Source organism: Buteo buteo, chromosome 4 (genome assembly GCF_964188355.1).
Source record: "Buteo buteo chromosome 4, bButBut1.hap1.1, whole genome shotgun sequence".
Classification (NCBI taxonomy): Eukaryota; Metazoa; Chordata; class Aves; order Accipitriformes; family Accipitridae; genus Buteo; species Buteo buteo.
Window position 1 is genome coordinate 41,513,628 of NC_134174.1, and position 26,489 is coordinate 41,540,116.

The window sequence follows — 26,489 nt, forward strand, 5'->3', positions numbered from 1 at the left end:
GCTTCCAGGATTATAGCTTTTCTTTGTACAACATACAATATTGCATGTCTTATTGCCAGTGACAGATTGCCTGTACCTAGAGCTTCCAGTATGGATACATCAGGCTTCAAAAATGTAGTCAGGCTCAGAAAGTGTAGTGCATAAAAAACTCAGAGCATATAAAAGTTTGACATATGTGGATAATCGATAGTAGACAGAAAGCAATAGCCAAAAGCAGCACAAGCTGTTGCCAGAAGGCACACGGCAGCCCCACTACCACTGCAGCAACTCTCCACATTGGCTAAACAAGAATAGTAGTATCAAGGGGAATGGCAGGCGAGGTGGGAAGTTTTCCAGAACCAGATTTACAATCCAACTATTTAAATACACCTTGCATAAGAGTAGATGAAAAGGGGTCAGTACAGGGACAATACTCTGCCAGAATCAGAATGTAAAAATAAAGCAGAGAGCTTGAACGTGAAGTACAATTAACACACCATTTATGGAGAGAATCCTTGCTTTTCCAATACCATGTGGTTTTTTGTCTTTTCTAGAAACCTATAGTTCATATCCCCCCCTCTGCCCCTGGAAAGAGCTATAAACATCTGTAGCAGGGGAGGAAGAAAAAAGAAGAGAAAAAAAAAAGAAGAAGAGAAGGCGGTCTGTGATGCACCAATTATTCTGACTCTGAGTTTACAAAAGGTAAGCATCAGGGTCAGGCTGTGAGCAGGAGCGCAGGCAGCCCTGCTTTCTCGCCAGCCCTGCCACCCAGAAAAGGGCTCTCTGGCAGCTCTGGTAATGATCATGCCCTGGCTGATGGGGCACCGCTCACACCAGCAAGATTATTCTCTCTGTCACGGTAAGTGCTGCTCTTTCTCTGTCTTCCCAAGAGCTCACACTCTCTCATGGGTACCACCGAATTTCCAGGCTTCTTCTAACTAAAGGCCAGGCTTAATGGAAAAGGCTTAGAGAAGCCAGCAAGAAAGGTGGGGAACAGCCATGGCTACTATCACCAGCCACAAAATTAGTGTCTCCTGAGTCCCTCCCAGTGCTATTCATCAACTGTGGTTTGTTTTTTTTTCCACAGGGCTGTGAAAAATCAATGAGATTTGTGCTGCAAACTGATCATTATGACAGGGAAAGCTCTGCAATGAAATTGATTTGTGTAAGTCTAACACCACTACTTACACTCCCCCACAACTTCAGGGGGCAGACCCTCAAGATCTCAGGCAAAAAGATACAAGGGCTAAACCTCCTTGCTATGCTAACTAACTGAGTCTTTTTCATTAAACAAAATTGGCTTTGGACCAGTTAAAATGAAGGCAAAGCAGTAGAGACATGGAGTGCGAAATGGTTCAGTAAATGAATGAAACCAGATTAATACATTTTATAAATTACATGCAGCAGCAAAGATTAAAGATTCTGATCTGTCCCCTGTGTTTTGTCCTCATTTCACCTTCTCACAAGTGTAGCACTTGACTAGCAATATTTCCATAAAATCTCAAACACTAAATATGGAAAGAGTCTTACATGAATATGGAAAAGAGAGAACCATAATGAGTCACAAAAAAGCTCGCTGTCATTTTAACTCACAACTATTTGTTAAGTAGCTCATCCCAAAAGAAATCCACCCTGGAGTAGGTGCCTTGGTGGGTTCAGATAATAGACAGAGCACTGGAGCAGGAGTCAAGAGCTGTTTTCTGTCCTTGACGCTTCTCTTTTCAGCATGACTTGGGACAAATCATGTCTCCTGTGAGCACCTGTTTCTCCTTCTGCAACTGTCGACTCAAACTATGAAGTCTTGTGGCACGGACTGCCTGGTGCTTTGAATGAGCAGAGTGATTACCATAGTGGGGGTCCACCCTCAGGTGAAGATTAAGCACTGGAGCTGTGATCTATCCTTCATACAACAAAGTACTCGGGTCCCAGCTCTTTGAGGCAAACAACACATAGGTACCAGAACCCCATGGCTTTTAGTATCAGTATTTATAAGGGCATCAAACAGCAGACACCACCTAAGAGCACAGACATGTTCCAGCATTTGGAAGCAGGACAGTACATACATTGAAGTGTTGTACATGATTAACAGATACAGCATATATCTGAATGGCAACTATTTGACTCACAGGAACAAACAAGTACAAGTACAGACACACGTGCGATTATAGGTACAAAAATCCTCAAAACATCACACAAGAATCAGACATCCATTTTATCCTCTTCCACTAACTATATTACTAAATATCCCCAAATCCTAACCTGAAGCAGTAGAAACTTTACTACATAATAAGATATTGTATTGCAGTTAAATAATGACAGTTATGAGTTATACAATAAAAGTTTAAAAACAAACAAACAAATGACCCACACCCCCTGATTCATGAGGTTAAATGATCTTATCACAGAAGCTTTGCCTCGACTACCATTAAGTAAGGAGATTCAGAGCACCATTCAGTAACAAGGTGACCAAGCCCACCATAATGGTTTGCTTTGCTCCCAATCTGTTTAGCTGCCCTCTGTTCTGGGTCAATTTGTAGTCATTCTTAGAGAAAGAGCACAAAATAAAACCAGAAGAGTGGGTATTATCACATGATGCAAATGTCTTTACTATAATTTTTTTCTCCTATTACCATACTAGTAGAGCTCAAAGATCGCGCCCACTACTCCTCAAACATGAGGAACATATTGTGCAAATGTCATCAAGTGAAGAAGAGAGTTCAATTTCCCCAAGAGATACTTCCACAAGAGAAAATGATAGACTTCATAACAAGTTTGCAATGCAAATAAGCAAGTTAAAAGCCTTAATGGTATGACTCAACACCATTTTAAGTGGGCAAAAGTGTTCTGTTACATCCCATTGCTAATTTCTTTTTAAACATTAATTATACTCTAGAGACAGGGTTTCTGTATCTGCAAGCAGGTATCAGTGGCCTGTTGAAATAATCATGCTGTGGTACATTTCTTCATAAAAACAGAGGAATTCCTGTTCTATGAACACCATATTCATTTGTACAAGCGCATACATATACACATATTCATGAATACACAAAACATCATACAGCCTCTTTGGTCAAGAAATTCAGAAACTAAAGAAGTTACAGACATGCAAGATAGTATTTAATTTCTCTGTTACACATTATGTTTCTTTCAGAAGTGGCTGGATTAGTGGACCCCTATGCAAGAAGACTGTTCATTTTCATGGAGAGCTTTTAAGCATACTTAAGAAAAAGAAAGTTTAAATACTGTGTTTGCAGCAGGTAAGAGTCATAGCAAGCAGCTTGGTGCCTACAACTCAAGAACAGATTATAATGAGGAACATAGTGCAAACACAGCTGAGCCTCAGAGGAAATGGAAGGAGGTGGGTTTTTTTTAGGGACAGACAGGACTGCACAGAAACTCAGAAATTCACCAAGTTAGATAAAATATGCTCTTGGGTTAAGACCCACCTGCAGAAACACAGCAGAAAACAGCAAGCTGCTCATAAACTTTTTAGTTCCATTTTTCTTATCTAGCTGCTTTGCATTTTTTTGATTTAAAAAGTTAATTATTCCAGCACTTATTCAAATAAAATCTTGCTTTCAGTGATTAAAAGCTTCTGGATCTTTTTGGAGGAGTTCACTGCAGGAAAAGGTCTAAGCACATCCAACTCAAAGCTCTGGGTAATTCAGGGTCCTGTTGGTTCCCTACAAAAAAATATATTGGGATCTAGCTCGGTCCTAGAACCAAATGCCCAAATACACAGAAGCTGATAATTATCTTGGATGATGCACTTGCTGCACATGTATGTAACAAGTGCAAAATACTAACTCAAATGAATGCTTGAAATCATGACCTTGTCATTTTTCTTCAGAAGTTATTAACTACTGTCAGACTGGATTTTGTAGCATTAAGGAAATGGAAAACCCTGAGCAGGATCTCTGACCAGGAGAGGGGTAGGTGGCAAACTCTATGCAATTCCACAGTAGAATCCAACATTGCAGTATGACCAAATTCCAAAGGCTCAGGACAAAGGTGCCACATCTTGCTTGTTGTCCTATATGCTATCCTTTAAACATATGAACAACAAGTAAGCTGTCCAGGTTCATGAGATATACATGGGACCCTGTCAGGGAAGTGTGTTTACCCATGCTATGAAAGCTGAAGTAGCAATACCAAATGCTGTCAGAAGCCAAGCAAGTTCTATAGACCTCAGGTATATGGCTACACTGCTGTGACATGCCCACATTACTCCCAGGACAATACTAATATTTCTGCAAAAAGCTTGTGCTATGTGAATGTACCAGAGGAGGGTAGTATTTGCTTGGGCATCTCTCTATGGCACTCCATTGTGTTGCTTAGGAATGCCCTAAAATAGCAGATCAACTGCTGAACAATTTCACTAACCTGCATGTCAATGATTTACTCAATCTGAGAAGTGTTTTGGTCCCATCGAGTCTGGTATCATTTTTTAACCTTTTTATCTCCAGATGCTACCCAGTTTGGGAGAGTATATTGGGCAGTGAACCTTCTTTGGTTCCCCCAACCCCAAAACTTCTGATGGAAAGTTGATCTTTAATGTACTGCAGAGTGTCTGGTCTCCCATTTTAATTTCAGGATATTTGAAGGCATCTTCAACACACTAACTTCTTCCAGTTGTGGGATTTCCCCCCTGCCCAGTACTTCCTTGAACGTCAGTCACCTCTCACTGAAAGATTGGGAACAAAACACACCATTTGTACTTCTGTATAACTCCCCTTAATACGAAAGGACACTACTGCTTCTTATTCTCCTGTTTCCTCATTAAGCAAAAAGCTTAAAGGGTTCTTTGAAATCTCAACAATTATGAAAGCAATCACAATTTACAATCAAAATAAGATAAAAACTGGTTGAACTAATTCACCATGCTATTTTCTTCAAACAAGCAAAAGCTAGTGGCATGCTGAAATACACCATTCTTATCACAGCAGTGAATGTTCTTTACTTTATGCTGCTCTAGCAGCTGCAGCCCATCTATTTGTTTTATTTGGCCTTTTGAACATCTGCATAACTTGCATTCTTCAGATACTAGGTTACTTCTTTCTCTGAATGTGGGGGTGGAAAGAAGGGGAGGGGGGACAGAGCCCTACAGTTTACCTGGTTTTAAAATCCACCATACCTGAAGTTAGATGCACAGATTAATGTGCTTTAGATATTTTGTATCTATAGGAAAAATAAAGGAAAAAAATGTAAAAAAGTAAAACTTTTAACCATTCACTTGTAGGTATGTATTACAAAATTATTAGTAAGAAAAACACCCCAACAGCCATGCATCCACAGCTCCAAAAGTATTCATTCAGCCAACTCCTATAGCTTAATGGAAGTTATACTCTGTGAAGAGCTAGAAGAATAATTAACAGATAGTCTTTGACCTAAAGTCTGCTAATTGTTACACCTAAGTCCCTTAGCACAGTGATAGCACAGTAAATGGGCATAAAACATGCAGGTCCTGCCACAGATACTCTTTAGGACTATTGCAACCACTTTGTTAAGAGGAGAGTGGGTCAAACACCACCACCTAGAATTACTTACTTTATTTTTTTTATCCAGCTGGTACTCCATATAAGCTTCACTGCTTGCTCAAACAGTTTTTGACAAGTAAATGAGAGAATGAGAATTAGTGACACCAGTGACAAAGGAAGCCAGGCAGTGAGAAGACAGTTTGCCAGACAAAAATTTGCTATTTTGACTTGCCTTGGTGTATGAACTAATACTGCACCAAATTGCACTAGTTCCTACCCACAGTCATTATGAAAACAACGAAAAGACGCTCTAGCCTGAAAATCAGTATAATCTGCTGAAGGAAAGCTCAAATGGATAAACTACAGATCAGATTCAGAGCCACTATAAACAATCAAAGTTCCAGTCGATTCACATCAATTTATATAATTTGTCTTACAAGTTCAAATAACGGTAGTTTACCAATCCCCTAACATAAACTAGTAAAGAAACTAGGAGAAAAGCCTGAAGTTAGGGTATGCAGTGCCAACTCTCCAGGTAAGAAGTACAGGCATACTGTAGAAAGATAGAAATGGCACTACAGCAACAGCCAACATTTTCAGAAGCAGCCATGATTAAATAATACATCAGATTAAAAAGCATGTAAAAAAAAGTCATATTTTCCACTATGATGCAATCACATTCATTTATTCAAAAATAGGCTTTTACAATAGGCTTCAACTTCTTTCAAAGTTATACCTCCTTCCCAGGTAGTCACGGAAGATCAGGTTACAAACTCTCTGGCCTTTTTACACAGTGCAACGCTCATTAAGAACCAATGACTCCTGACCTTGTATTAAGAAATCTGACGCAGGTCAGACTGTCAACCTGAAATGAATGACACTTAGTTGCTCCATCAAAACATGAAATGTAAATCTGAAGAAATGTTCACATCCACAAAAGTTTATTTTTCCAACTACACCAACTGACCTAATTAAAACCCCTCTACCTCCAAAATCTTGTCCTGCCAATTAAACAGAAATCCCTCTGTCTATTCATTTTTACACTAAGTACTAGTTTTACATTTCCAAAGCAGAGAAACATCAAATCAAAATTGTTTCTTAAGGTGATTTATTTCTAATTTTTTCTAGCATTACTTTAATGAACAAATATAGCCCCCGAAAGAAGACAGTGACTGGATGGAGGCATTATAACTGCTCCTGTCTCTTTTCATCTGGCAAGAAGGTAATGCTTCAAACATCCTTAATTTCCTATAGCCACAGGGTACTTTGAAGGAATCCAAGAGAAACTTGTAGACACTACTGAAAATCATCAATAATTGCAACAGTCTTCTGGTTTCATCCATATTTACCATTAGCATCTTCTGTCACATAGGAAGAGTGGTTGTATATGACATCAGGCATTTCAAAAACCAGTTCACATACCTACCCTTTCCCTCCAAATAGCTGGTCTCCATGCCTGCAAGAGTTGGATAAAGCTGGAAGAACTCTTAAGTAAATGACAGGATATAGAAACAGCTCAAAAAGTGATTCCCTGTGTCAAGGACATTTTGCTAGGGAACGGGGGAAGTAAAATCTATTACAACAATCTACAAAAGACTGAGAAAAGACAAGTCTCAGGTAAATTGCTTGAAATTTCCTGCATTTATAATTAAAGAATTCTCTATCTAGGAGACCTTATTAGGGGAAGGGAAAAGAAATGCAAGAGAAAACAGATGGATATCTGACTACAGAAGCAATTGATTTGGACCATTTAGAGAACAAATCCAAAACCTGCAAGTGGGCTGCTGCCTTCATAATGGAAATGCCAGTCAAGTCTAGCTTTTCTCATCTGCAAAAAAATGGCATCAATATAAATCCAGTGTGTCTTTTGATATCGGCATTAACACCTTTGCACTACTGTACAATATATTACACTTTCCTCTTTCAGAAGAAACTATTTTTTAATCAACTACAAACTAATCTAGCTGCGATGTCTTGATTTATGAAAGGTATGAAGGATTTTGATTGAATTAGTTTTATTTTCTACCTCTTTTAGACTGTTTGATTATATGTAAAATACTGCCAAACTCATTTAACCAGTCCCCCGCCACTCCACTAGGGAACATATTATCTACACTTCTGTTAAACACAGGCACAAAGCAGTTTGATGAGCACCAGAGTGCTGCAGCCATTGATGTTATAAATGTTGTTTTATTATCATGGCAGCAAGTCACGCTACAAATTGCAATAAAATCTATTAACATTTTATTCGAATTCATGGTTGTATTAGGTCAAGAGCTTGTGAATAAACTCTAGAGGATGGAGGACTGGCTTTAAGACTGTTGTTACCAATTGGTTACATTTTAATAGATTTACTATTCAGCTCAAATTATAGAGCTGTGACTGAATTTCATCAGGGACAAAATGTTTGTAAGATAAGTTTGAAAAGAGCAAGAAGGAGAAAAATAAATACGCATCTATGTAAGTATCCTTAGAGTCATCAACACCACATTAGATGAGGATGTCATTCTGCTAACAGTAATGCCACACTGTACGCATGCCTTAAGTAACTTCATTAGTAACCACATTTTGGCACACAAAATGCAGACCAGTGTTACCGATACAAGCATTTATAGTCTTCAAATATAATAACCACGAGCAGATACATTTGTTCTAGATATAATTCTTGTAAATACCATTTTTCCTCCACAATGTGGTACAAAAACAGCATCTGTATTTCTTGGATACTGAATTTTAAAAGATTGGTTATCCTGTGAGGAGCTGACAATCCTGTTTTTCTGATCTTAATGCTAGCCAGTTTGATGAAAGTATTATTTAATCTAATTATGGAATATATCTCATAACATAAATATTCCAAGCTCTACAGCAGGATTCCATTTGTAGCTCAAAGTAGTGTAAAAACAAGAGTTAATTGCCTGTACAAATATTTCAGGGTAGCGTTTACGTAATCTACAGTACATTAAGTACCAGAGTTGTGCTCTACTGATAGGTGAAAGAACAACTTTGAAAGGCAACTGCGTTGCCAATTAGCTTTCAACAAATATGTACACAAGCTGTGCTCCAAGGCTTGTGCTCGGTTTCCTCATTCTCCCCAGACTGCTTGCTTTTATAATGGTGAACTCCTTTCTACTCAAATACCCAGCTAACTTCGCACTGCTGGAACACGGGAAGTTGGCATACTTTATTCAGCGGGAGTTGTAACCCACCCAAATTTCACAGTTTAAGATCGTGATCTTTGACCAAAGCCACACTCCAGTCACAAAGATTGAATACAAAACCCTTCGTTAGGTCTGAGCAGGGGGAGAAATAAAACATTTTAAAAAAATCTACTATTGCAGTTAGTCCAAAGAAGATGAGGACTTGTCTGTATCACTCAAACACATACAAACATCCCGCAAGTCCCAGCTCCTGCGTGTCAGTCCTCCTCAAGGAGGCTGAGCCAAGAACATGTACGCCCACGTGCGCGCTCTCTGCGGCAACACCATGTTTTTGCCTAACAGAGCTGTACACAAATTAAGAAACAAACCCAAGTTCACAAAACCACATAAAGAGATTAATGTTTGCAGTCTTTAGGTATATCTGCATGGTGCTCCACCCAGAAACGGACCTTTTTTTTTTTTTTTAAACTCAGGAAAGCCGATTACCTCTGACTGAGCCCTGCACCTACTACACTGCTGCTTTGCTTTGGGTACCCAGATTCTGTCACTCAATGCTAGTTTGGGTATCACTGGACAACAGCATGCAAATCCTTTGTTTCTCTTCATAATTTGCTTTGTAGATTACTGCTACCAGCATTATAATAGACTGGCTCTAAAATAAATACTTTGCAATTAGCTTTCCAATAAATGTTAAAACATAGCTTTCTGCAATGCTTTCAAGTTTCAGCCTTTTTCATAAAATATTTTTACACACACCCCCACCCCACCCCAAGAGTTATCACTGCAGTTACCAAGACGGAAACTTTCTGCAGAAACAGGAGAGTTAAAACAATTCCGAAATTCTGCTTCATAAATTCCTTTAACTCATATAATTTGCGTTACATAAATTGTAATTTTGATAATAAGGCAGCTGAAAATAAGTCTAGTCTTGTAAGTTGTGTGGGTGTATGGTTACGCTTATATAAGTTTAGGTATCCACATTACTTTATAAGCATATGTTTAAGTATGCTTTTGTGGATATCTATGCTCTTCGCGTGCACATTTTGTTACAGTATTTAGGAAAAATATCCCTATGCCATATTGCGTAAAGCTTGTGAAACCTTTTTGTTAGGTAAAAGTGAACAAAGCCAGTTTTTCAGTTAGTACCCTAACGCTATTAAACTGGCTGAAGAGAGAGGAAGGAGACATGGTCAGGTATGAAAGTACATCTGAGATCTGTGTGGCCTTGCTACTGGTGATTTAGAAAAGTAACTTCTCTTGCATTTTCTATAAAGTGGCTGGACTCTGTTACAACAGGAAGGATTACCTGACAATCGGTCACAGACAGCCTAATGATACCAAAGAACAAACAACTGTTCCTTTGATTCATTTACATGTGATGGACAGCTTAACATACTGAAAATCTGTGGGTCTTTTGTTTGCTAAAGCAGTGTATGGCACAAATAAGCCCCTCTACTTTTCTCTCTGGGTTTTTTGGGGGGTTATTTTTGTTGGGTTTTTTTGTTTGTTTGTTTTGTTTTTGGTTTTTTGTTTGTTTGTTTGTTTGTTTTTGGAAATGTGCCGGTCTCAGATACAGTATGTTACCAAGTTGGGATGTCCATTTCCTAGAGCGGCTTATCTGCCCAGCAACGTTCACCCTCCTCCAAACAGGCATCTGAACTTCTGTTAAGGGGTAGAGCACATGACATGCATTTCACCAAAATGATAAGGTAAGCTTAAATTTACATCTAAATGCAGTCATACTGAAAAACAACTCAGAGCAGCTTGTATAGCTCAGCACACGTAGCCTGAGCAAATGAACGCCTCCTTGCTGCTGGGTGTGACTGGCCACTGCCTCCAATTAGGAAGGATGAGCAACGGCAGTCTGGGCACCGCTGAGCTCACACAGCGCAAAAGCTTTCGGCACCTCTTCACTTGAGAGGATAGCAAGCTGAATATGGTGACGCTTCCTCCAGCAAAACCACATCTGTTCACGTGCCTTTATGGGCATCTTGAACAAAGGGCTCCAAAGCCCAAGTTCAACTGTAAAGAAGGAAGGGGATTTGAGAACTAATTTCTGATGCACTTCTCCCAGATTATGGAGGCCTCGGTATCAGTAACATACCCATGCATATGGTGGGTTAAAGAAAGACAGAAAAAAAGCTAAATACTGTTTAGCATACAAATGAGTTGGAATGCATCACTACGGAATCAAAATAAAAGATTGAAAATACATATGGTGACTATAGAAAATTAATTATTAAAGGAGGGCCATATGGAGAAAAATAATTTGCAAGAATAATACAAGCCTCATAAGAAGCTATGTTATCTTTGCATCATTTTTTCAGTTTCAAATTTTATATATAAACATACAGCTTCACATATCATACTGCAGCATCTCTTAAGTAGTCAGATTTTTTTAATTATTATCACCAATTCTTCACACAGTAAAATACGTTGATCTGTTTTAGCTTACACTTAGAGGTACATAATCATTATTTTCCATGATAGCACTTCAAAACTTCCCTGTCCTTCTCCACACACTATACACATTAGACCTTTCCAATTATATCAACTGCAGTTTTATTCCTATGTAATGATGGCTCAACTTGTAAATGATTTATATAGAACTAGCCATGCACCAAATTGTATTTCCTCTTCCTAGAAAAAGGTCTGAAGATGAACAAAAGATTTAAGCTGCTGCTTTTAAATAAAACATACTGGTATCCTTCAGTTTGTACTTAGAATTGCAAGTACCTGTTTTCTTTACGAAATGTGTGCTTTCAAACATTTTTATTTTTTTTAAATTTCATTTCCCTTTATGTTTATGTACCTGTCATGTTTGTGATCTCTATCATTATTATAGTGGGCAAAACAAAAAGGGAAAAAAAAAAATCAGACTTAAGAAATATGTCAACACTTCCAGTTCCCTGTCATTCCCTCTAATCATTTAGAGCAATATAACTTCTGGTTAACACTAAATATCTAGTGATATCACTGAAGGGAGTGCTTAGCCCTATCCATATATCTTGACATTTTTAAGTGTTGCCAAATGTCTCTTCTTGCTACCACAGCTAAAGAAAATCCTCAAATAAACAAACAAACAAAAAAGCATGCAAAACCGATTTTGCAAAAGGCCAGGCTGGCTACTTGTTTGCAGACCTGCACCTCCATTTGCAATCCACCCCTAGCTGGGAAAGGTCCAAGTACATACGAAACATCAACCTTGCTCATCCTTGAATATTTTCCTATTATTCAACACATATTTATTATATGGAGCCCATTGCCAGAAAAGATGGGCAGAGTAACTGTGCATAATGTAAGGAACCTTCCTAGCTTTGTATTTCAACTGTTTAGATTTCACAGAGAAATAACTATCCCTTGTTTTCTCATTGAGAAACAAGGTATTCCTATTGTGATGCAGAAGCAGGAGGGCGGCAGGGGGCAGAGAACAGACCTTAGTTTGTAAAATGTAAATCCAACACCAAGGGGAAAACACCAGAAAACTTGGTATACTAAGTATGCTCACACATGAGGAACTCTAAACTCTTCAGAGTTGTGTCAAGTTTTACAGGCAACACCGTACCCTCCCAAATCTGTAACGGGCAGAAATGGTGCCAGCCACAGTAACCAAAGCTTCCTCCTGGTAGTTCATTAGCTGCCCAACAGCTCACCAACGCAACCCCTCGCAACCCCACACCACTCTCCCCCCACAGAGCCACAACCAACTTTTCAAGCAGCATCCCTGGCATTCTGCTGCTTCCACATTGATGACAAGGTGAATATGGTAGCATGACCGCAAAAGTCACTTTCAAAAACAAAAACACCCAAACCCACACAACTATGTGACTCATCAGTTTGGTAGCGTGCTCCAGATCAGGAATAAGTTTACATATATTTAAATACATTTAAGATGGCTGCTCGCAGATTAAAGCCAGGATTGCTTTGATCTGGCTTCCGGCTTCCCCACCCCACCACCGTGAAAGATGGAATTACCTCACTGTAAAAATACTGGCAGGGGGGATTTGCACCAAAACGGAGGCTGCCCAGGCACACGCTGCTCCCTTCCTGATGTTGACGTGCATATGGAGTATCGGGCATGTTTTCTTCTTCCAAACCGAGTTCCCCCTCGATCCCGCGCTAGCAGGATCCAAAGACGACCTTCCATGGCGTCACATGCAACAAGGCCCCAAAATGGGTCACCAGCTCTATCCCCAGCAGCTGCAACCCGCTGCTGCAGTGCAGGCTCCAGGCTGCGACTTCGAGGCAGGAGCCTGGCTGCTACGAGCTGGGCTGCCACAAGGAACCATAGCTGGACAGGGGACCTCAGGGCTCTCTGCCTCTCCTGGAATGACCCCAGCAGCTTCTTTGGCAGGATGCAAAGGGCAAAAACCAAAGGAAGGAGAGCAAATGGCAAGAACAGCAACTGTTGGTCACAAGGATTTCATATTCTTTCTATATGCAATTAGTGTGCAGAGGGAATAGCTGATTTTTAGCACCCACGCTCTTCCACATTTTAGTTGCATTCCTTTTCTCCCGTTTAACTCCTCCCATCTTAATAAAACAAACAAAAAGCCACAGATAAAAAACCACGTACCTGTCTTTATTTGTAAGCCAGGGAAACTGCTTTCCTTGAGTTCCAGGGCCCAAAGTTGCACTAAGTTTGCTGAATTTTACCTGAAATTCTGATGCATCGCATAATTTTTAGACTGTTAACATTTACATCTCGATAACCCTGATCTCTAGTTGTGCTAATTTTAGAACAATCTGAGCCAATTCTGAAAACAGAACAAAACTACTGAAGCACCATAGATAAATCTCAGTTAAAATCCTGTGCTGGCTTTTCTAAACTGATATTTGAAACCATACACCTCATCAATATTATGGATTAATATTGACTTTTACTCTTCAGCAGTATTTCTCCAGCTGTATTTAATGGTTATTACTAATTATCTGCATTTTAATTTTTCAGCATTCACATTTTTCTACTACTCTCTCCAACAGATTCTTTTTTTTTTTTTTTTTTTTTTTTTGGCCCACTGCCCTTCTTCACAGTGTCCGTAATCCATGGAGAAGAGATTGCTGATGGTGTTATCACAGGCAAACAGAATGAAGCTAATGGTAACAGGCACTCCTTGCTAGGTAATTATTATAGGAGAAAGAATGCAAATGAGCCCTAATCTGTCTCACACAATGGCAGAGGTCTCAGATTTGCATTAAACCTTTTGCAGCACTCTCCCAGATCGGGGACTCTGCAGATAACAATGCATCTGCAGCACAGGCTGCTCCTTCCACTCCGTGTGGTTATTAAATTGTGCCCCCAGCAGGTACAGTTGTCCCTGAATGACTTTCCCCTCCCCCTTCATTGCTCAGGTCCCCTCCTCCTTCCCTCTTCCCCCCTCAGCTTTGCTGGAAAAAAGGGTAATTGTGCATGCCATTTGGCTTGATTCATGTTTACAATGAAGAAGAAGAAAGCACTCTTTGGTAATTATAAGAGAGGAATGGACATCAGGAAATCTCCGCTCTATTCCCAGCTATGTCATTTACTTGCCGGGGGACTGCAGGGAAATAACTTTGCTTTTCTGTGCATCCATGTGTTCAGCTAGAAATATAGGGTTGACATTTGTAGTGGCCCAACAGGCTCTTTCATTTTACAGTGGCATCTGCTGAACACTTTCAGGAAGCAAATGCTAGACTTTGCTTGTGTCCAGGTTGAGCTCATGATAAGCTGCGGTCCTTCAGAAGAACCACTGCCTAGATCTCAATTCCCCATCTGATAACAGGTTGTAAAGATTGATATTCTTTTCCAGGACCGTGTCCTGCTATAAAAGGACCTAAACTAACACCTGCCAGCTGGGACTATGCTCAGTGCCCACAAAGGTGTATGCCCACTAGCAGATCTTACAAGAAGGTGTAGGAATTATGTTTGAAGTGCTCTGATCACAGGTCACATAGCATCAGGACAAAACACCATTTTCTCAAACCTTATAATCTCTAGTGTCTTCCATTATGGCTTGTTTGGATTAGGAGCATGGGAGTCAAATGTACTGAGCCTTCCCCAAGGGAGTCCCCAGTTTGAAGGCAAACCTCCTTACTAGGATGCAAGGTCAAGCAGACGTTTTCCAACACAAGTGCTTCCTTGAATACCTATTTTCTCCCAAGACATTTTGGTCAAATAAGCCAAAATACAATAATACTTTATTTCCAAAATTGCCACAGATACTTTCTTGTCTATCGACAAGAAAATGGAGACTACCAAACTCTCTATAAATGGGTATATAAAGTAACTTCTCAGCATGTAAAAAAACCCAAGCCAAAACCATACACATTGTGCATGAGGAATGGTTTCAAAATCAAGATGAACCACCAAATTCAGCTGCACATCATCACTACTGTTCCAGTAGCAATCTTCAGGTTTGAATTTATATCTGAAATACTAACCATATGCAAAGATTTACTTCTTGGAAATCTGTTATTAGGCAGGTGTCACACTAACTCAAATTAAAGTAATTTCACAAATAATTAAAAGATACTTGCTAACAAGTTATTGATATAAGGTATAAAGTAGCTACAGTTAATTAAGGCACACTAAGTGTATGGGGACCACTGATGTCTGAAAGAAAATGCCCTTTTTCAGATTCCTTATACTAAGTGGGAGGGGGGAATAATCAAAACTGGATTCTGCAAGCACCATATGCAACTATTTTCATTTCTTTTCAACCAAGAATTTGGGGACTTCTGTAAGACTGTATCAAACAACTTAAATTTGAGTCCTAACCACAGATGTTTACAGTCTTCTATGCCAGGCCTTGACTGAGACACTGAGGGAACCCCAAGAGCCAAAAAAATTCAAGCAGTCACCAAAAAACAGCACAATGTCACATGACGAGATACCATCACTCTCAATTACACCATTCAGATATGTTCATCATCCATTGTATTTGCTCTGGAGACAGCTACATGCACTTTGTTCTTCCATCTAAAAGGTTTTTTTTCTTCCTTTCTTAATTTACCAATGCCAATACTGGCAAGCAGTTCCTCTGGAAAACGGCTGTTGGTATTTTTAGAGCCTCCATAGCTGTCTAGATTGAGTAAATACTCTAAGTATAGTCCTTACTAAACTATTGCCAGAAATTAACAAATGGATTTTTTTTTTAAGCAATAGTTAAAAAAACCCACAGCTATAGAAAGGGTTATAGTATTATAATGCCATGTAACAAGTTATTTTTTCAATAATCAAAGTTTTTCTCATTTCCATCTATTGGAGCACTAGGTACGGCAGTGCTACTTCTTTATGCAATTACTGGATTATGCTATGCTTGTCTCTAAATCAGACTAGTAGATTGCTAGGATCCTCAACCAACAGCAGCATTGGGCTTAAGTACTATATGGTACAGTCATTATACCTAAACAATCAGTAGCTAGTTAAAAAAAAAAAGTACTTATTTTTAAGTGATGCTTCAGCTCTATTATGATACTGAGTTTCTCTGAAAGGATCTTCTCCCATTTGCACTGACATTTAAGGCTCTTGCCACTTGGAAAGACTGAGGTGGTACAATGTTATAAATGAGCACTCTTTACATCAGAAAAGCAAAAGCTGTCTTGCATGATTAGTTCACATTAAACAAGCAGATTTTAATTCAACTTTCTCGTAAAGCTGCAAACATTTTCCCATGTAATCTTTGTGCTAACTTTCCAACAGTAGAAAGCATTTCATTCAGAACACTGCAGCGATGGAAGAAGGGGGTATTTTTAAATCATCAAGGTACGACAGGTATCAGAACCTACAATTTCTTACACTTCTGAGATGCTTAGGTCCAGATTTGTCGCTGATCTCTAGGCTGCTCCTCCCCAGGGACCAGTTACTAACAACCACCTAGTGGTGCCATTCTGATATATGCATAAAAGCCTTCTTCCAAATCCAGATGTAGTTGTAGAGAACCTCGGATTAGAGCCTTCGATGCTCACCCTCACTTGAAAATCAGAGATTACCGTGCTGTTGCTAGACCAGCAAAAGCATCAGGGCAGAGAAAGTCGGGCGGGACAGCCCAAACCAATTTCACTGCCACCTGAACACACTCCGCTGACTCTGCCTGCAGCGGACACAGCTATCTCACACCTCCTCCTGCCTGCAGACCTGGGGGGGTGGCCGCCCTGGAGGACGGGGGGAGCAGGGAGCACAGATGCCTTCACGGGGAACTGCTGCTCACCCCCTGACCCCCAGCCCATCCCTAAGCCATGCACTTCAGGACCGCTCTCACATTAAGCATTAACTCAACCAGTTCAGCTGTGTTGCAGTAGCCAGTCAAATATTTACAAGGTTTTTAGAAGGTGCTAGATTAACCTCATCCTTTCAGTATAAAGACAAGGTCCAAGATTTCATACTGTTTTTCATACCCAGAAGTTACAATTCTGAAGCTTTGAGACTCGCAACACAAAGTTGTTAGAAAAAAACAAACAGGAAAACTAAGAGGGACTCAATGCATGCTGTAGACAAAATATTGGCACCACATACAGTGCTGGCAAGTAGAGCAGCATGCTGTGCTCCTCAAGGGGACAGTGAGTAAAATCCAGCTCCTAGAGCTGGTGATTGCAACCTCACCTGAACAGCAGCTTTCCCTTTGCAAGCTCGTCTCTAGGGCATTTTATGGTAAAGACAAAAATTGCCCGTGTGCTTCCAAGGATCTCAACAGCTTTCCCCCCTCCCCGCCATTCTCACCAGCCTTTTGAGAGTTTCCCTCTATAGCAGCGTTCTCCATTTCAGGGATTCAACCTTTCAACTGAAGCAAGCGAGATCACTTATACTCTTGAACCGGTGGAGCTGCCAGCCTCCCCTTTGTTGCAAAGGGATTTACACTTGAATGGCCGCGGGAAGCACAGTCTTTTAAGGAAAGGCTGGAGGGGGGGTGGGGGGGTGGGGAGACAATTTACTTGCCAGCATCCTATCCTCAAATCACGTTCATCTACCAGTTCAGCTTCTCCAGTTCACAGAACTACAGTAACCTTCTCACATCACTGGTTTGTAAGTAGTCTGCTGTGAGGTGACTTCTATGAACAAATTGCTAATTTGAGTTTACTTCAGAAAGGATCTTTATACATAGGCATAAGTGAAGTTAATTTCAAGCCAAAATGTAGACGTTTACATAAATTTAATTTAGCCCAGAGTAAGTGATTTCATCATTCCACAAAGCTTCCCTCTTCATACACCTGCGTTCTTTTTGTCATTCACTTCGCCTATGACTTTTTAGTTATTTCCTATTATAGCCCTGCATTGCGGTGCACATCGTAGCACATCGGATGGCTTCTACAGCTTTTCAAGAGAGGCACTGGGGAACACCGCAACGGCATAGATGCACTGCTGAGGGCAGAAGATCATTTGAACACGAGTAAGCAAGTCTGCTCCAGTTTAATGGCCAGTGACATGCTGGCTTTAGCCTTCCACCTAAACATATACCGAGTAGCACCTCCTTGGTGCATTTCTGTTCCTAAGTTGCAAATTGGTAGACAACTACTCATTGTTTTCAGGCTATGTTACCAGTTACCAGGCAGTATAGTATTGCTGCCTTTCAAACAGCTTCACTCTCCTGTAAATCCACACAGGGTTTTTGTTTGCTTGCTTGCTGTGTAAGCATAAAGCCTGCTATCTCCAAAGGAAAATAACAGCATCCCAAGTATGAAAGTTGGCAAATGCTAGTCTCTGGCATAGAGAAAGATCTGTAAGGAACATTTCTTCTGTTTAAAATGTTACACCTGCTTCCGATTTGATTCCATCTCCTGCATTCTGAATTGGCCACACGCTGAAACACAGAGCGCGCACTGGCTGCAGAGTGTAGAAGAAAAAGGCTAGTGCACTCCAAAGCTGGTGGCAAACCAGTCCCCAGGAAAACCACGTGTGCCAGAGACCAAATATTTTGCATTTTGCTTACTGCTAATAAAGCTGCTTCACTTCATTAAAAGCAGCTTATCATTTTATCTACTCACTCTGATTAATTAACCTCTGGTTAAAATGAATGAGCACTTGATTTGAGGATTCTATTAATGTGACACCGGTGAACTACCACTTGCATATTTCCATCCTTTCCCTTTTATTCTCCATTCTCCCTGTACCAACAGTGTCTTATTAGGCCATTTGGACTGACACCCCCCGTACCTTTTGAGCATACCACAAATGCTTTTATAGAGAGAGGTGAGGAAGGAAAGGTCCCACAGTCCAAAACTCATCCAAGGCTCAATTTCCCTGCTGGAATATACAGATGGGTATCATCTACGTCTCACTGTAATTATGATCACAAGCTTGGAAAGAAACAGCATGGAAAGAAGAGCGAGCCAGGGAAATACACTGCGTTGCAGGGAACAGGGGGAAAACAACAGTACCATTAATACATAAAACTCATTTGTCTTTCCACAATAAAATAATTTTAAATATGAAGCACAAACAGCAGTCAGTTCCATCTAAAAACCTGACTTTCTTAGAGAGCGAAGAACTTTCTTCCAAGCCAAATACCATGTGCTGTATATGAATAAAGACAGCTTCTGCTACAGTATATGCCTACAGATTTCACAGTTGGATATTACCGCCAAAATCTCAATTTCTAACAGCAAAAAACGTATGTTACCATTCTTTAGCCAAGCATCCGAAGACTGAAATATATCATAGCTGCTCATTTTGCTGGCAAACAGTGCTTTGCCTCACATACCCAATTTTCACCTCTATTCAATTGATTTTTTGAATGCCACAAATACCCAAAGGTGTTTGGGAAGTTAAAAAAAAAAACAAAAAACCACCAACCCACCCACCTTCCCTTTTTCTTCCTTTATTCTCCTTGAAAAGTTAAGCATCCATTCTTTTGCAACAATACCCAGAGAGAGGACAGAAAGATCATTAGGCCTAACTGTAACAAATTCATAGTCTGAGGGAGGAGTGGAGAAGACGGTGACAGGAAGGGGAAATAAAAGTTCCTGGGTCATCCTAACATTTAGGTCTAAATTTCTGTTCAATCAAGGTGAGCCATAGGTAGAATATTACCAAAGTGACTGGAAACTTTGTATTTATATTACAAGCAATTTAAGAGGTCTCTTTCAAGAGAAGAGTGTGTTTAGGTTATGAACCCTAGACTATAAGAACAAGCCTGAAATTCAAGGTCCAGCCAGACAAGGCTGTATGTGGGAAGGCACCAAAGGAAGATCTGGTTTACATCACACAGCAGGGCAGTAAGTGACCATGAGTCACCGATGCACTTCATCTGGCTTTTAAGACCATCAGCACCAGATCAAAAATGTTTCAGACTACACGTTACAAAGCACTTCCCAGTATAAACTGACCTAGCCAATTCAAATCGGCACGGAATTTTTGAGACAAAATTTGTTACTAACACAAGGCTTCCGGCAGGATCAAATATCTTGTGTCCTGCAGCTAACAAGATGTTAGTGCAGCTCTCTACCATAATGCCTGGGCTAATTGAACAGGAGTCTTCCCATGGGGTAAGCCCAAAAGGGATGAGACACCATGAACAATCCCCGCCGCCACCACCACCTGAGCTGTAAGTAAGTAGCACCCAGTCCTCCCAAAGCCCCAGGCAGTACCACATTTTCTAGACCTTAAACCATGTGTACACCAGGCACAGTAGAAAAGAGACAAACAAAACTGGGAAACGTGGTTTTGAAACATTAACTCATGATTTTTGGGTTCATACTTCAAAATACTTGTTTTAGGGAAGAAAAATTCTGCTGGTTTGGTTTTTGTTATTAATTATTTTTGAATGAGCAAATTGTTGAAAATTCACAGGCATCTTTGCATAGCTGAAGGATGGAGCAGTATGCACCCAGATGGGTTGTTCCCTACCAGAAGAGGACAGTCATTGCTTGTAAGGAAATCAGGCAACAAACCACGTCTTTTTCTACTGCTAACTTCAACAACAGCATTCAAATCTTATTTGGGCCTTCCAGCTTTCTTTTTGAGGGACTAACAGGTAATGTAAGCAAAAGCAAAATACCAAAACCTGCCACCTACACTAACACCCATGTGTTACACTTTGTTCCTCTCAGCTACTAATCATGGATTAGCACCACAGGCTCTTTCCAAAAACTCCTCCCTGCAGACTGTCCGTTTGTACTCCCAGTGCTCTGCAGCAGCCACTGAAAGTCACTCAAGCCAGAGCTCCTTCTAGCAGGCTTGCAAAGCTCCAGAGCGCATAAGAAGCCACCTCCATGCGCAGGGCAATTACTTACACACCAGGGGTGATGGTGGGCAGAGATCTGGCCTCCAGAAGCATCCCTTCAACCCCTGGGAGTGAATGCAAAGAGCAGTCGACCAATGACCCAACTGCAGTTCGTCAGTGGGTGGCAGGGGAGGAAAGGAGGCCCCAGCACAAGGGAACACACCACTCCATGTAGCACTTACTTCTAAATAAGTAAACTCAGTTTTATATTCAGAGGTAGGTCTGCACACCTACCTCAAACATGATGACCGTGAGGAGTGCCAAAGACTCCGCTGCATTAAGGACAACTGAGGCAGGCAGATCATAACTGCTGAAACTGGAGGAAAGCCAAGCGACCCAGAGCTAGCTCTGCTAACACCAAAGAACGGAAGGGTTTTAACCAGTGACAACAAATGGTCATTGCCATAGCTACACTCCCCTGCAGAGGGGAGAGGGAAGACAGTACCTTCTCACCCTCCACACAGATGCAGATGGCTTGAGGCAAGCCCTTGCAGCCTTTTCACCACCTCTCCCCTGCAACCCTCTTTGTTTATTCACTTCGTGGGGCCTGTGGGTCTGCCCTCAGAAAAGAGCTGACCCAGACAACTGAAAGGATAAGTACATTCTAAATCACAGCTCTTACTACCTTTCTAACCTAGCTTCTTGTGCCTAGACATGCCAGATTTTTACTCTGCTTCTTTCATATACAAGGTCTAAGAAAAATTAAGACCAAGTTAATTTCAGCCCCGAACTCTCCACTTTCTGTGCATTTAAAACTGTCAAAGGTGTTTAAGACCATCTTTTTGGAGGTACAATATAAGCATCCAGCTTTCTGATTTATTTATTTTTTTAAACATGTTACATAGTAATCAGATTCTAAATGTACAAATGACCTGAACAATGCACTGCTGGAATGGAAGTTGTTTTTCTTCTCCAATAGTTTTTGAGATTTAAATCTTGTCCATATCAGAATAAAAAACTAAAACCCGTAACCTTCATGAAATGAAAATCAGAAAAATATCAAAGGTTTCATTAAAAAACAAGAGAGCACAGGTTCATTATAAAGTTAATTAAGTATTTAAAGGCCTTAAGCAGTGGTAAAGTCCTGATTTAAACTGGGAGACTGTTAAGGCTTTGCAAACTGAAGACTCTGGAAGAACCTGTCATCCTCTCATACGGTGCAATATAGCTTTGACAGACACTTCATTTTACTGAATACAGTCACTGAATGAGAAATCCTAACCCCAAAGTTATCTCAAAGGACTCGAGGGGAAAAAAAATCCAAGACTTGAAACAAACACCTTGTTGAAACGCTCTACAAATGCTCAAGAGCTATGGACTTCATTTATACATGAAAAGAGAAATACAAACAGGGTAAGCTTCCCACTGACAGGCAAGTTATTACAGACATGCTGCTTAACATATACAGTGTCACCCACCTGAAATGTTAGCTAGCAGCAGTATCACCTTTTCTTTGGAGATCGTTCAGGTCGATACAAATAAGAGAGGGGAGAAAACAGGGGGAAATAATGAGGGAAGTAAAAGTGCTTTCAAAAAAATCAGTGCAAAATCATAATTCTAGATTCACTGATAAGAAATACAACTTCTGAAACAATCTGAACAGAGGTATGGTTGCTTTTTCCAGGAACAAAAAAAAATAGAAAATTATCTTTGCCCAAATTAAGTTAGAGGAAATGGGGGAGGAAAGCACAGCATTAAAGGCAGCAAACAAAACCCAGCAAACTGTGGGCTTTGTCCCTGCCCTGCCTCTCCCCTCTGTCCCCCTTCAACATTTCCAATCTGGGAAGGGGTATATGCTTCCCATCCTCCACCCTTCCTGAACCTGCCCTAGTCCAACACATGGGCAAGAATTTCCCTGTTCATTGGTTCTCAAATTTCACTATCACATCCAGCCTCACTTCTGAAGCTTTTCACCCCAAGGAATACAGTCTGCATGGTTGCATTTGATGATACAGACTCTGCTGCTTAAATACCATACGTTTGCAGACAGTTAAAGCATGTTTTACAAAGGTACCATAAAGAAGTTTAGCAACACACATTTCCTGGGCACGCAAGTTGCTGCAGCAGCTGGAAAGTGACCCTGTCCAACACGGGGACAGTTTCCCTCTCCTCGCGAGGACAGAAAGGAGCGCACAGAGACAAGGTGTTTGTGCTGGAGCCGTTCCCAAACCATGGCTTTGGAGGGATGATCCATCTCACGTGTTGCAACTCAGGAAGCACATGCAGGGGAAGGAGGAGGGGAGCAGCAGGCAAGGAAGGAGTCCCCTCCAAATTTCCAGTGCTCTGTGAGAGGGACAAATGGATGCATCCAGCCAGAGGGAAATGGCAGTGGGCTGGGCACGGCCTCTCGGTTGACCCAATGAATTGAGCAGAGGCACTGGGCTCCACTGCACATCACTGTGTAAGATGTGTACTGGGAGGGAGACAATAACAACTGATGCCCACGATCCTGCAAAACAGCTTGCAAAGCTTGTGCTTCCCTCAGCCCCCAACCCAGGGAGATTGAAGGCATTCAGAAACTGTACAAAAACTCGGCTGGAGGTACGAATCTTAATAGCAACTTTCCTCCACACCTGCAGCTCAGCCAAGCCTCCCACGTCTCAGTGTGCCCCAAAATTCTGTGTTTCAAAGGAATTCTACAGAGCCTTCACTTGTCTGGGAGAAAACAGGTTCAGATGCCACAAGGCAGCTTCTGCAGGCTCCTCTCAGCATGCCGGAGTGTCAGTGGCAGAGGCAATGCCTGCCTGCAACAGCACAGTCAGCTGCATTATTTAGTCTGGCACCAAGGAGAAAAGCTATCATCCATTTTTAAGTTAGATTCAGGGAACCAGCTGGGGACCAGCGATTGCCATTTTTGAAGTGCAAGAAGAGGAGTGTAACCAGCCTTCCCATAGTAACAAAGATTAGCGGCCTGGAGTCTGACACTCCTCCTGCATTAAAAGATAGGAGACAAAGAGATAGACAGGTAATTACATACAAAGAGCCCTGGGGAAACTGCAAACTCCTCGAGAACCCTTTAGCTGGTCTGTATGTTTCTCCCTGTCTCTGCCTCAGCTGAAGGTTTCCAAGAAACATTTGCCCATTAGGTCATTAGCTTTATTGCAGGCAGCTAGTAGCGGCTGTTCAATAAAGACCTAGCTTGCCTCTGCACCGCCAAGAATGAGGTAGAGAATGAGAAAGAGAACATCCCAAGGCACATTACCTGTCTGCAGCTTATCCTTGATAAGTTAGTGTACTTAGTCAGTCTGAGGGGTCTGACAAATGAACTCTGACAAATCTCACTGGGGCAATTTAAGACATTATTGCATCGCACTGTCTTCCCAAACCCTTCACAAAGGTTAGCACCACAGAGCAAATCTGGCAGAAAAAATTTATATCATGCATTGGCCTCCCCAATTCAGAGCCTAGCAAGTCAGCATAAACCCCTTCTCAGAGCTGGTTTAAGTTAAGACATCAACTGTGAACTGGAATGGCTGAGGTCTAAGACAGAAGATATTGCCTCCACTACATGGAGCATTAACATCTATCACAAAGATGGAATGGGAAATGACATCTCAAAGCACTGCAGCCAGTTCCTAAGCAAATACAAATCTAAACATTCAGTTTTGGTACTAAAATATATATCCAATTTGTCTAGCAACTGACTTGAGTCTACTCATGCAGCTCAGGATGCTCTATGAATCACAGCACTAATTTTTTGTACTTTATACATTCTGACACATAAATTGAATCTCTTGAAGTTGGAAAGACGGACACGGATTACATGTGGATCACATCACCAGATAACTACAAAATTTAATTGCTTAGAAGTATTACAAAAAAGGCACTGCTGCATTTGAACTCTCACCTACCATATTTTGCACTTCTGCCCAAAACTAAAAGAAGCCTGGAGGTGAAGAATTGCCACCTGTTACCAACTCTTCACAAAACACACTACCCAGAGCTACAGCTGGGGTTCCAGCTGATTCCTGTCTTATCTGTCAGTGGTACAAGCAGCCATGAAACCATGAAGAACCCCAGAGAAGACAATCATGTTTAAAAAAAAAACCAAACAAAAACCAGCAACAAAACAACCAAAAATCTGTATTTATCTGATTAGATGTACATGTGTGACAATAATAAAAGCAGCACTCTTTGAGACACGATTCTTCAATTTGGCTTCTCCAAACCTAACTATGGTCTTTTCATCTAAACTGATACTCAGACAAAGATTTAGTTAATTAGTCTGCAATACAACAGTTACATAATTTTTTTCTCTGCAAGCATTTAAAATATATCTCATCTTCTAGTTTTTCCCAAGGGACTGTATCCTGCACATAGAAGTAAAGGGAGAAGTACACAAAGCTTCTGTTTGCATCACATTGTTAGAAGGGCAATCCACATTAACCAGAAGACTTGTCTAAACTCTATGTAGACAAGCTTCTTCTAACATCACCGTCCTTTCCAGAAGGAGCTGAGCAGGCAAGACACCTCAAAAAGCAGATAACAATTACCTCTTACCTTTCTGAAGAGGCCGCTGCCAATCAGCACATTCCTGGAGCTTCTAATTCAGGCAAGAAGAAAGGAGAGGGAAAGGAAAAAAAAAAAAAAAAAAAAGAAAGAGCAGGGAGCCGTTTCCTTCCTCAGCACAACGGTATTTCCTACGGAGCAGAAAAAAAGAAAGAAACAAGTATTAGCTTTCATGCTTTTTGAAGAGGCTACAGATAACAACGACCCCTTGGAAGGGCTACTGTGCCTCTCCTGCAGTTCCAAAATACCAACTTGGTGTCCTGTATTTTCTTCATCTATCATCACTTTATCAAAATATGGAATATGAAGGTTAAGTCACCTACTACTAAGAAAAACAAAGATGGATTCATGTCAGAATGGGATAAAGTCTCATACTAGAATGGGATAAAGTCCCATTCAAAAATATACTTGAGCACTCATTCTATTAAGTAAATATGCTTCAGCCAAGCTCACACCCACTTCTGTAAAAATTCAAATGAACCACATTTACTATCAAAATAGTTGGCATAAGGCAAATTCCAACATGCATACTGAACATACAGGTATATACTGACATTTAAGTGCTTATGTACTCTTTCCTGCAACGATCATACCTAGAATTATGAGGTATATGCAACTAATCATAATGTCTATTTCTTTTTAAGACAACTACTCTTTTTCTTAAGACAATCTATTTTCTTAAGACGACCTATTCCGGCTATATTGAATCTTTCAGTAACAATAAGAGAAAAAAATATTAAGTATCAGAATGAAGGGAAAGGGAACCAAAAAGCCTTTTCGTGACTAAAGGTATGTTGTGGTTTAAGCCCAGCTGGTAACAAAAAAAACCCACAGAACTGCGCCACACAAACCCATAACAAGATACCACTTAGAAATTCAGCTTCACTCCCATAAAACCATAATCCCTCACCTCAGACCTTCTCTCTCTCTCTCTGCACCCTACTCCTAACGTGAATTTAAAGGCTTACAGACACCCAGATTTAATGGGCCCCTCCCTACCTCCAGTACCTGCCTTTGATGAAAGGCAGGAAAATCAAGTGGAAAATTATTTTAAAGGGTGCATGCAAGACATTAACGTATTTGAGGAAATGGCAATCAAGGTTTTCCATGGGGAATGAGCAAAGGGAAACACGTCCAGTCTGTTCTCTGTCACATTCTGTTGGCTTATA

General features: G+C 40.7%; 1 protein-coding gene across 8 annotated transcripts in view; it reads right to left on the bottom strand.

The window, feature by feature from the left end:
• ZMIZ1 (zinc finger MIZ-type containing 1) overlaps positions 1–26,489 on the bottom strand; it is a 363,572-nt gene that overhangs the window by 286,949 nt on the left and 50,134 nt on the right. For 7 of the 8 annotated variants that reach the window (XM_075025637.1, XM_075025638.1, XM_075025644.1 and 4 more), the window contains one exon: positions 25,312–25,451. The exons of the other annotated variant lie outside the window; for it this stretch is intronic. The gene's annotated coding sequence lies outside the window, so the exon portion shown is untranslated. The remainder of the gene's footprint in view (positions 1–25,311; positions 25,452–26,489) is intronic. 8 annotated transcript variants of the gene reach the window in all.